We start from the raw sequence: 12,478 nt of genomic DNA on the forward strand, positions 1-12,478 counted from the left end.
TAATCCCCACATTGATACACGTCATGTCACTCATCCACACATTGATTCACGTCATGTCACTCATCCACTCATTCAATCACGTCATGTCACTCATCCACACATTGATTCACGTCATGTCACTCATCCACACATTGATTCACGTCATGTCACTCATCCACACATTGATTCACGTTATGTCACTCATCCATACACTGATTCACGTTATGTTACTCATCCAAACAGTGATTCACGCTATGTCACTCATCCACACATTGATTCACGTTATGTCACTCATCCACACATTGATTCACGTCATGTCACTCATCCACACATTGATTCTCGTTATGTCACTCATCCACACATTGATTCACGTCATGTCACTCATCCACACATTGCTTCACGTTATGTCACTCATCCATACACTGATTCACGTTATGTCACTCATCCAAACAGTGATTCACGTCATGTCACTCATCCAAACATTGAATCACGTCATGTCACTCTAGTAGTATACAGAATAGCTGGAAGTGACCATGTTCTTCCTAAGGCCGTATTAACCTGCCATTGTGTATACTACCACGGAGGTACATGCAAATTTCACGAAAATCGGTCAAATAGTTTAGGAAATATTCACTTTTAGTTAGCATTTATATATATATATATATATATATATATATATATATAGACAAAGTCGACCTTTGGGCGACATTTGTGCGACCTTTAGGCGACAGCTGTCGCCCTAAGGATATATTTCTGTCGCCTAAATATCTGCATGTCACAACTATGTTCATTTTCCTTAATAACTATTCCAAACTAGATGGTTGGATAGAGGGTAGTCTCAGGACCTTCGGGTGTGCTTCTTTTGTATTTTTATAAAATTTCAGTGCTGTTATTGAAAAAACAAAAATATCATGTATATAACGTCTGCGACCTTTCGGCGACACGGGGTTTTCTATAAAATTCTCTAACACATGGATATATGTTCAGAAATAAACAATGGAGAAATTATTGTCTAAATATATACTCTTAGGTTTTGTACTGTTTTTTCAAATATACACATCGTCAAGTGTTCAGCATAACATCACTGTTTCGCTCGCAGTACCCTTCGGCGATTTGCCTTCACGCTCCTGTGCGTCAAAAACGTGAAAGTTCAAAAGCGGCAACGTCGAAATGAACACTTAGCTAATAATTCAATAATGTCTGTAGATATTGTGGGAGCTGACAGACAAGACTAATATGCCACCAAGAACACGTTTAAATACTTAAAACATTTCATTCTTATATCAAAATATCAATGTAATAATCTGTAAATAAATTGAATTCATGTTTCACACGAAGGCCCGTTCGTTTTGTGTCAAATCGGATACCCTTTGCTACAGTTTTCGCGCACTACACGAGGTGACTTGGCAGCACAAAGCATTGGGAAATGCATGGTATGTATCGTAATCGGAGTATTTTGTTGAAAACAGCAGCATGTACAATTGTTTCAAAGGCGATGCCTGTCCCATGACACAATCTATTTCAAGATTTCTCAACTGGAAGAAACTGTTTGCTAGTAGATCTAACTTGATCGCGATTGTGACGTTTCGTATCATGTTGTTTCTTGATCCTCACCTAGGGCTAGACTATCGCTTAGTCTCTGAATATAATTTTTTTTATATCAACAAACAAACGCATTATAAATTGAAAAGGAGCCCCGGGGAAAACAGAACTTGAGAAAATCTAGACTTGCTTCATTTAGGGCCTTTAGCATTGCAGAAAGGGCAAGGCAGTAAGGAAAATAATATTGTGGTTCAGGGGACTGTGACACAGACTACAGGGTACAGTTGTTGGCTATAAGTGAGTCATCATTAGTGAAATTTCCATAGACTTACATGTTAATTAACTGTTGCAAGAATAATTTTCATAAATTGAGTAGAAGTTTGCAAACATCTTGGAAATCATCTTCAGCTACGTGTACATAATTTTCTTTCATCTTTCCATTGATTAGTTATCGAATGACACCTGATTAAGCACCATAAATACAACTTAATTTTTATATATCCCATAGACATGTTAAACCTGATTGGTATGTCTAATATATGTTGTTTAAGAAGTTGCAGTCTTCTTAATAATCCTCGGAAAATTAAAAGGAAATTATGTGTACAAAGCTGAGATGATTTCCAAGCTGGTAGATAAGTGCTGAAAGCAATTCCACCCAAACTAAATGTATGAAAATTATTCTTGCAAGAATTAATTAACATGAAAGTCTATGTGAATTTCACTATTGATGACTCACTTATGGCCAACTACTGTAGATCCACAACCGAAAGAGCTAATCACAGCTGTATGATTTTATGTTCACTCAGTGGTTGAAATTGACCTTTTACTTTTAGGTGCAGTTCCGGTGCGGCAAAAAAACCCCAAAACATCTCTCATTCTGATGCCTGATATTCAGGGTATCAGACTGACTTTTTGCACTGATATATTGTTTTCTTATTTTAAATATATATCTACCAACTAATAGATAAATAAAACCCCAAAAACAGTCAATAACCATTACTAATTTCAATAACTAACCAAATCTGTAAGACTTGAATTCAGTAAAATTACTTATAGGCCAAATGTAGACATAGCATAACACATTACAATCGGTTTTATCACCCACACTGCATATTCTGACCATGGGGTAATACTCATTGACATGGGTTTGCTCAAATAATGAGCTGATAGTGCAGTGTTGAGGAAGACTTGTAGTTATAGTTTCATAATGGCACTCTCCATTGTTGCTCTTTGCTGTTTCCTCTGATAGCTGAACTACACATTTTTATATCAGCTACACATTTCCTAAATTGTTCATGCAAAGGAAATATGCATTTGCTCTCTTGACCATAATATGTTTCAGTTACATTATTTATATCAAGAGTTTCTAACTTTCAAATATAGCTTTTTGTACTCCTGCTTTGAACCCTGCTCCTTTGGGTGTTTATGTGCAGTCTATCTCCTCCACTGGTCTATCAGAGTGAAAATATCAGTGTATAGTGATGAAATGTATATGTTGCACCATTTTCATGCTAATAATAATAATTATCTCCATATGAGTACAAAGATTGTAGCCTACCACCTTATTACCTACAAGTAAAGGCTGTCTGGGTCAAACCTTGTTTGGTTTTAGTAACCTGATACATTTTGTGGCTGATTATGACAAGAATTTCTAATTACCAGAAAACACATTTACTGATGCTGAGAGATCCTAAAAGATAAAAACTTTTCTTGCATTTGGCCCAGGACTATAACCATGTCTGTCCACATGCCACTGCCACTCAGCCAGCATAATTATGAGCAATACATCCTCCCACTCACAGGATCTTTGTATGTTTAATGCAGGGACATTTCCTCATTTTAAAGTCTAAATCCTGTACATTGTGTAACATAGGAAAGAGGGTAAATACCAGTGGACAGGATAAGATTAACTGAAAAATCAAGGATGGATCTCACTAAACACATTAAGACATGTTATAACTTATTGGTTGGTCAATAGACCAACTGTTTCTATCTGAGGGATATGTTATTAGTCTTTTATGGTTTTTAAGTTCCCTTAGAAGTCAAATTGCATAAAAGGGTAATTTTGTTCAAAGCGGGGTTTCTTAAACAAACTATTTCTCTCTTTTTAAAAATGGAGGTGAAGTTTAACATTTCTTTCAGTACAAACAGTAAGAATTTAAAGCCTCCTCCTCTTGTAAGTAACCTTTACAAAGCCATAATAACAGTTTCAGAAATGCCTCTTTGATGCATCTATTCAGGTAGTGTGCTATTCATCATTGGTCCATCATCGGCTAATAGTTTGCATTGTCGACTAACACCAACATCTCTGAACAGCACTGGGCAGACAGTATTGATATAAATCATAGAATCGATGATTATTATTATGAATAGTAAATTAAAAATAAACCTGAAAGAAATCAACATTTTGTATTACTGGTGAGTTTTTACCTTTATGCATGGATGACTAACAAAATCCTGAACATGACTTAGAAGCAACCCATGACTAAAGACATAACTTTGTATATTGTGTGAGTAAATTGAAACTATGATACTATGGGTATTCTTAAATTCCAATCAAATTGACTTGATGGCACAAGTTTTTTCCTTTGGTCACCCTTCAACTCAAGATGAAAGATGACATAGACTGTAAAAGTCAGGAAAGATCTAGCCTGTCTCATAGTTCCTGAACTGCATTATTTTTACTTCCGTCTATGCCTTTCTGCAATGATAAAGACCTAATTTAAGCAAGTCTAGATTTACTTAGTTTCAGGAATCTCCCATCTCACTGGAGCTCCTTTTCAGTTTAAAAGGATTTGTTTGATTCTATCAAAATTATATATATTCAGAGACTAATTGCTAGTCTCGGATGGTCCTATTAGACATGGAAATCCTATCCAATCCAGTTTATGCCCGGTAAGTTAATTTTCTTTTACAATGGTTTTGAATATGAAACATTGTAAATTCATAATGTATGTATGTTGTTAGGGTGACAACTAAATCGTGTAGAATTTTAAATGCTTTATCAGTTCAGAAGAAAAATATTATTTCTTAAGCTCAGTTTTGAATTTAAGTTCATAATCATTTTGAGAATAATATTGTTGACATTTTAATGTTACATAATACAGACAACTATGAACAGGACCAAGACACGTTGAGCTTTGCAGAGGAGAAATGTGATCTTCAAATTGCAGAATCGAGGGGAGTCTCAGGCATTCCAAAGTGAGGAAGTGGTAGGTTATGTGATCCAGAGATCAATACCTTCATGATACTAGATTTAAGTTGTGAATACCAATTTTACAGTTTTGTTAAATTTATTTCTACCTTAACTAGGGATGTCGCGATACATAAGTTTCATGAATCGATACGTATCACGATACTCATGACATGATTCGATATGTATCATGATACCTATTTTCGCTGCATTATTTGTGTAAAATTAGTTACATTTTGAACATTAAATATTTTATATTTTATAAAGCGTCCTTGAAAAAGATCCACATTTTCTATTCTCAGAGATTAAAAAGTTGTAATTTCCCATCTTTGTGTATGAAAATAATCATTTATAACTCTCATAACATAAAAACATGATACAATTGCAAAATGTGAACGATACATATTAAAACATGTTTAACTCAGTACTTTCAAAACTAAATATCGATTTTTGAATGTATCAATGATTGTATCATCTTAGAAAAAGTATCGATGTATGGTGGCATTCCTAACCTAATTCCATCACAAGGGATAAGTATTTTAATGTCAAAACATTGAAGGATCTTTTTAATAATGTTAGTTCTCATTTAGTTATTGCCTTTTTAAAAGAATTAGATTTGTTAACAGATTTGTAAATAGATAAATATTTTATGATTAGAAGTTCGAATTAGTAACACAGATTGTTAGTGGCTGTATCCTCGAGGGGTTAAAGTACTGTAAAATTATTGTCCTCCCGAGGAGGGTACGTAAGTCCCAAAACATTCAAAGTAAATTTCAACTTTCCATTTTTTAATCGTAGAATATGTGCAATTTTAACGTATGGCTAGATTTATCTCAATTGCTAACAGCTGAAGGGATGATGTAAATCCAGCTAGGGCCCATGCAGGAAGCAAATGCACTGTAAGTCCCCATGGTCTCTAGTATGGTGATCTAACTTCAGTTGTTAGCGATCTATAGCCCATTTTATATTGTGTTGTTCCCTCTAGTTAAAATGTTTTTAGATTCAATTACTAGTTTTACATGTATATCTGTGATAATCTAGTTATTTTACTGTCCTTCGTCGGCAGAATTTTATCATTTCCTTAAATTGTTGATAGATTTATAACTTGCTTTAGTCACGATATGGCTGAAATATTGCCGATGTGACTTAAAATCTTAACTCACTCACTCACTCCTAACCTAAACATTGTTCTGGCTTACCTTTAGAATTCAGCACCACAAACTTGCAATACCCGATGAAGTAATGCCTCATGAATCTTTGCAATTTGTTTAATCCTTCTCAATATTAGTACAGTTATCTTGAATGGTAGTGTGCCGATCAGTACCGAGTGCAGCAATACATGTTTTAGGTATTATCTCAATACAGGATCTTTTACTATTCATAAAAGTATCAAAAATTCAAAATGGCCAATAAGAGATTAATTGATAAACATGGAATAGCCTTATATACAGATAGTCTGTCTTTGATGACATATATGAAAAATTTAAAGAAAAACTGTATTTACTCTCATAACAAGCAGTTCCAGACAAGTATTGTGGTTCTGATCATGGAAAACTTTACAGAAAATGTAGAAATTTTGAAAATTGGCATAATTTGCTCTTTTCAAATATCAATAGGGTAATTTTCAACATTTTTACGCTTTTCTATTGACTTTTGCACTTGATTGATGTCCAAACATTTGCAATTCAAAACTTTATCCCTGCAATAATCATATCTTTTATAATAGAGATATCATTTTCACTTTTAGGTTACTATGTATTCATATCTTACCACAGTTTCATAGAGAGCTGATGCGTGTCGTGTTTCGTAGTGCACACAATTCAGAAAGGATTGGCATTTTTCAATACAGAGTATACAAATTAACATATTCCCTACATTTTGTTGTTTGTCTGTTGTCAAACTTTCAATCTTCCATTCGATAATCAGGTGTATTAAAGTTCTGACACCATTATGTTCATATCACTTGGGTCGGTTAGGGGTGGGGATGGGTGGGTTCTCAATTAAATTTGTTTTACATAATTGTATCAGGTGTTTAAATGGGTTGTTATCAAATGATTCATGTAATTGTTGATACATTTGCATTAATGTTTTGGTGTCCTTCATACACAGGAAATTCAGCAAATGAGAACTGAAGACACCTCTAATACATTATAGCAAATACATTTTATTTGTTTATCTTTTCAGGATTCAGATGTAGTATCTGTGAGAAAGTACTGAAATGTAAAGGTGGATATACTGTTCATCAGCAGATGACTTGAAGTCAAAAGGTACCACCAGTTTTTAGTAGTGTCTTTCTAGATATCCAGATAAGTGAACACCAATAACATATATCATGATACAAAGTCAAGAATGTGTTTATCTCGACTGCTTTATGATATCCCTGGCAGGTCATTAGTAAATCAATCAAGCTAAATTCCATTGTATGCAACTAGGATGTGTTGTCTAAAGGTCTGTGTTGATGATGAATAGGATGTATCTTGTTGACCATCGGGCAACTTCTATACATATATATGTATTAATATTCAGCAGAATGTAGGGTAACACATCATATCTGTTATAATCACAGCCCATTGGGCAACACATCCCATCTATTATTTTTACGTACCTTTGGGCAACACATCCAATTTGTTATTTTTACAGACCATTGGGCAACACATATATATTCACATCAGACCTTATCAGAGGACCTTTGGGCAACACATCATATCTGTTATCAGCAGACCTTTGGGCAACACATCATATATTTTCAATAGACCTGTGGGCAACACATCATATAATCAGTAGACCTTAGGGCAACACATCATATATATCGACAGTAGACCTGTGTGCAACACATCTTATATATCACCAGTAGACCTGTAGGCAGCACATCTTATATATCAACAGTAGACCTTAGGGCAACACATCCTATATATCACCAGTAGACCTTATGGCAACACATCTTATATATCACCAGTAGACCTGTGGGCAACGAATCATATGTATTACCAGTAGACCTTTGGGCAACACATCTTATATATTACCAGTAGACCTTAGGGCAACACATCTTATATATCACCAGTAGACCTTAGGGCAACACATCTTATGTATTACCAGTAGATCCGTGGGCAACACATATATGACCAGTAGACCTTAGGGCAACACATCTTATATATATCACCAGTAGACCTTAGAGCAACACATCATATATATTACTAGTAGACCTTAGGCAACACATGATATATATCACCAGTAGACCTTAGGGCAAGATATCATACAATCAGTAGACCTGTGGTCAACACATGTTATATGTCCCTAGTAGACCTTAGGCAACACATGATAAATATCACCAGTAGACCTTAGGGCAACACATGATATATATCACCAGTAGACCTAAGGGCAACACATCATACAATCAGTAGACCTGTGGTCAACACATGTTATATGTCCCCAGTAGACCTGTGGGCAACGCATCTTATATATCACCAGTAGACCTTAGGGCAAAACATCTTATATATCACCAGTAGACCTTAGGGCAATGTATCTTATATATCACCCATAGACCTGAGGGCAACACATCATATATATTACCAGCAGACCTTAGGCAACACATGATATATATTAGGGCAAAACATCTTATATATCACCAGTAGACCTTAGGGCAACGCATCATATATATGTCACCAGTAGACCTTAGGGCAACACATCATATATATCACCAGTAGACCTTAGGGCAACGCATCTTATTTATCACCAGTAGACCTTAGGGCAACACATCTTATATATCACCAGTAGACCTTAGGGCAACACATCATATATATCACCATTAGACCTTAGGGCAACACATCATATATATCACCAGTAGACCTTTGGTGAACACATCATATATATCACCAGTAGACCTTAGGGCAACACATCTTATGTATTACCAGTAGACCTTAGGGCAACGCATCTTATATATCACCAGTAGACCTTAGGGCAATGCATCTTATTTATCACCAGTAGACCTTAGAGCAACACATCTTATATATCACCAGGAGACCTTAGGGCATCACATCATATATATCACCATTAGACCTTAGGGCAACACATCATATATATCACCAGTAGACCTGTGGTGAACACATCATATATATCACCAGTAGACCTTAGGGCAACACATCATACTATCATTAGACCTGTGGTCAACACATCTTATATTGCCAGTAGACCTTAGGGCAACACATCTTATGTATCACCAGTAGACCTTAGGGCAACACATCTTATATATCACCAGTAGACCTAAGGGGAACACATCTTATATATCACCAGTAGACCTTAGGGCAACACATCTTATGTATTACCAGTAGACCTTAGGGCAACGCATCTTATATATCACCAGTAGACCTTAGGGAAATGCATCTTATATATCACCCATAGACCTAAGGGGCAACACATCTTATATATCACCAGTAGACCTTAGGGCACCACATGATATATATCACATCTTATGCACATATTACCAGTAGACCTTAGGGCAACGCATCTTATATATCACCAGTAGACCTTAGGGAAATGCATCTCATATATCACCCATAGACCTGAGGGCAACACATCATATATATCACCAGTAGACCTTAGGGCAACACATCTTATATATCACCAGTAGACCTTAGGGCAACACATCTTATATATCACCCATAGACCTGAGGGCAACACATCATATATATTACCAGTAGACCTTAGGCAACACATGATATATATCACCAGTAGACCTAAGGGCAACACATCATACAATCAGTAGACCTGTGGTCAACACATCTTATATGTCCCTAGTAGACCTAAGGGCAACACATCTTATATGTCCCCAGTAGACCTGTGGGCAACAGATGATATATATCACCAGTAGACCTTAGGGCAACACATCATACAATCAGTAGACCTGTGGTCAACACATCTTATATGTCCCTAGTAGACCTAAGGGCAACGCATCTTACATATCACCAGTAGACCTTAGGGCAACACATCTTATATATCACTAGTAGACCTGTGGTCAACACATCATTTATATTACCAGTAGACCTTAGGGCAACACATCATACAATCAGTAGACCTGTGGGCAACACATCATATGTATTATCAGTACACCATTGGGTTACACATCATATGTAGTGTATATACCAAACTCTCTGTAGTTCACTTGACTACAGTCGAATGTAATCAAACTGTGTATCCCTAAAGAGGCTGTTTCACTAATCAGTTTGTAATCTAGGTATATCATATGGGTAAGTTGGGTTTGGTTGTCACACTGTGCACTCAGCTGTAGTACTGTGCACTGAGATGTAGTATTAAATCATACATACTAAAGGGTTAAGATTTCTTCCTTGCAGTCTGTATTGACTGATGTCAGTTATGATTCAACACTTCAAATGATATGTGTCACCTAGATAGATAAAAATTACAAAAATGACAGATCATGTTTGTATTCTACAGTGTCAGTACATACTGTATGTTTTCTAGATTTGTGGGTTTCATTGAGTAGTCAATGCCAAAATTGTTTACATTTCAAACTTCAAGCAACTTATGTGCTCTAAATGTAATTTCTGTTCATCAAATACACAACAAAACTCTTAAATCTGAAAACATACCATGTCTTTTTTCTAACTAGATAACTAACCCTTAGCCTTTAGGACAGCTCGAACTTGGCTGACATACTGCTGACATATGTCATCAACTGGTTCCAATTGAATCATGCATGACATGTAGGAGATTTGGAGAAAAATCTCTGAGCCAATTGTATGCAGAATTTTATGAAGTTTGGTTTAGAAGTTAAGCGAATCAGATATGTTCCTTTTTTTACATATTTTCAGTTCGGACCTTTGTTATACAAAAAACTAATGCTGCCATTTTTGTCAATCAAAATGTTGTTTTAATAAAAATGTCTCTTTTGTTCAATTACTTTCTTGTTGCTTTGATTATTTTATCATTGCCATAATAATTTCTCTGAGTATATACCAAAACATGTGTATGTTGCTGCATATTAATATCGTCAGTGTTTTGTTTCATCATTATTTCACTTGTTTGATAAACACTAAGCAATAAAGTTAACCAGTATCTATCTGGACATCCTCCCACCTTTCCCTTTCTCTGTGGTATTCAGTCTGTATCTGCTTAATGAAGCGCTTACTACTACTAGGGTTGACGGGCGGAGGGGTAGCCTAGTGGTTTAAGCGTTCGCTTGTCATAGCTAAAAACTAAACTCACTCACTACTAGTGCTGACCCTCATTTCACTCATAGACAGTGGCAGTCACTCCCATTCAATTTTCAGCCATGTTACCAGATTAAAGTTTCCTGAATACTCAAGGCTTCATCTTTATAGAACTATTTCTATTCTACGTTATAGCAAACTTAATTTAATGACTATAGATTGTTATATTGTATATTGCATTGATTAGAAACTAACATATACTGCTCACACTTTGCTAAGGATCACAAAAATTCCCAACTATACTTACACATAGATTTATAATTTGAAATTGTATACATTTAAAACTGGATAAATAATAATATGGTTACCCTTCTTTAGGCAAACAGCTACTTTAGTCTAACCTTATGCACTTGATACATGAGTAACCATAAAAATGGTTATAATGGCACCAATCAACTATTTTGCAAATCATGGAATGAGTCATTTACAAACAAACAACACCTGTCAATAGCAGGTATGGGATCCACAAGATGAAATGACATACTGAAACCTAGGATCCATGCTTACAATAAGCTTAGATATTTAAACCAAATTTGATCCCACATTATAGTTTTCTGTTGAATCAATGATTTAATTCATAGCAAAGCATGAATAGTATATTTAGGCCACAACTCCTCATAATGATAACAAATTAGCTAAATCTAAAATGGCAAATGTTTACTTGTCCTAATAAAACCTTAAGTTGGGGAGTTGGGTAAAGACTATAGGACTAGAAGCTGAGTGATGATACTCACTACTTTTTGTACCTTGATGTTTTTGCATAATTTAGAAAACTTTGTTATATTTCAGAAATCGAGACCATTCAGTCATTTCTACAGATTTCCTAGCACGAATGCTCTTATGTTCAGCTGAGAAAAAAAATGATGAACAAGCAGAAAATACAGCAGCAAAGGACAAGGAAGAGATGGCACACATTTTAAGAATGAAATTAACTTAATAAATATTCAGATCATTTCTACGGGATGTTACATTTGGGAATTCACTTTCCCAGTATAGTACAGATACTAGTACTTTGCTGGTAGAGGGTGGAGTGAATCCCTTGTGTGATTTGAACCCACCCTCTAAAGGTGAAACACCTTATCACAGAACAACATTGTTTGCAATTTAACCTGACAAATGTTAGTCAAGGTCTTGATCAGAGAAGTGTCAATGCCACAATTACATCATTTTTGCAAAGTTATGCAAATAAGAATGTCAAAACTATTTGGTTTAATAAATAGTAATTATTAAACTTACAATTTTTCTTGTTCCTATCATTGGTTCGCACTGGGGTGGAATGTGGCTCCATTTTCCATGGTGGAGTCTCCGAAGCTGATTTGGAAAAAATAGGGGCGTGGGGTGGTAGCACTTGCGGATCTAGTGCGGTGATGGGCTGTGTTTAGATGGTATTCAGACCAGACATCAGGCAAATATCCGTGTCGGGCCCCAGTTTATTCAGGAGTCGTCTGGTATGCCTCAGTGTATGATAAGAATACTGGAATAGTCCTGAATGGCTCAAAATGGGCTGCGTTTAAATGGTATTCAGACCAAACATCAG

At 35.6% G+C, this 12,478-nt stretch overlaps 1 long non-coding RNA gene across 1 annotated transcript; it reads left to right on the forward strand.

Moving 5' to 3' along the window:
* The first annotated feature begins 1,337 nt into the window (after positions 1–1,337).
* On the forward strand, positions 1,338–12,176 carry LOC124272066. The gene is made up of 4 exons (XR_006897235.1): positions 1,338–1,412; positions 4,629–4,733; positions 6,899–6,981; positions 11,731–12,176. It is a non-coding gene; the product is annotated as an uncharacterized LOC124272066 (long non-coding RNA).
* The last annotated feature ends 302 nt before the right edge of the window (positions 12,177–12,478 follow it).

Source organism: Haliotis rubra, unplaced genomic scaffold (assembly GCF_003918875.1).
Source record: "Haliotis rubra isolate DU_JTF1 unplaced genomic scaffold, ASM391887v1 Scf1657, whole genome shotgun sequence".
In the NCBI taxonomy this organism is placed as follows: Eukaryota; Metazoa; Mollusca; class Gastropoda; order Lepetellida; family Haliotidae; genus Haliotis; species Haliotis rubra.